Source organism: Mastomys coucha, unplaced genomic scaffold, assembly GCF_008632895.1.
Source record: "Mastomys coucha isolate ucsf_1 unplaced genomic scaffold, UCSF_Mcou_1 pScaffold16, whole genome shotgun sequence".
Taxonomy (NCBI): Eukaryota; Metazoa; Chordata; class Mammalia; order Rodentia; family Muridae; genus Mastomys; species Mastomys coucha.
The window spans coordinates 82,519,119-82,519,804 of record NW_022196898.1 but is presented as its reverse complement, the minus strand read 5'-3'; the positions used below and the strand labels follow the sequence as shown (position 1 = coordinate 82,519,804).

Sequence of the window (686 nt, the reverse complement as noted above, 5' to 3'; positions counted from 1 at the left end):
AAACTTAAAAAAAAAAAAAGAAAGAAAAAGAAACTGTGTGCTATGCAGAGGATCTGATGTGAACCCTGTTGGGTCATGACTCACAGGGTGAGAATTACTGACTTAAAAGAAATATTTAGGGCTGGTGAGATGGCTCAGTGGGGAAGAGCACTGACTGCTCTTCGGAAGGTCATGAGTTCAAATCCCAGCAACCACATGGTGGCTCACAACCACCCGTAATGAGATCTGACGCCCTCTTCTGGTGCGTCTGAAGACAGCTACAGTGTACTTACATATAATAAATAAATCTTTAAAAAAAAAAAAAAAGAAAGAAAGAAATATTTAAATTCTCAGCTACCAGGGAAATGCCAATTGAACTTTGATATTCCATGCTATGCCAGTTGGACCTTCTTCCTCCTGTTGGGCTGCCTCACCAGCCTCGATATGAGGATTTGTGTCTAGCCTTACTCTATCTTGTTATGGTATATTTGCTTGATGTCCCTGGGAGGCTTGCTGTTTTCTGAAGGAAAGCAGAGGAGATGATTTGGGGGAGACGGGTTGTTGTTGTTGTTGGGGTGAACTAGGAGTGGAGTGGGGGGGAAGCTGCAGTTGGGATGCAGTGTATAATAAATCACCATCACCATCATCACCACCATCACCACCATCACCACCACCATCACCACCACCACCACCATCATCACCACCAC

At 44.2% G+C, this 686-nt stretch overlaps 1 protein-coding gene across 1 annotated transcript in view; it reads right to left on the bottom strand.

Annotated features, from left to right (window-relative positions):
* Cenpe (centromere protein E) overlaps positions 1–686 on the bottom strand; it is a 68,421-nt gene that overhangs the window by 10,362 nt on the left and 57,373 nt on the right. The gene's annotated exons all lie outside the window — the stretch shown is intronic.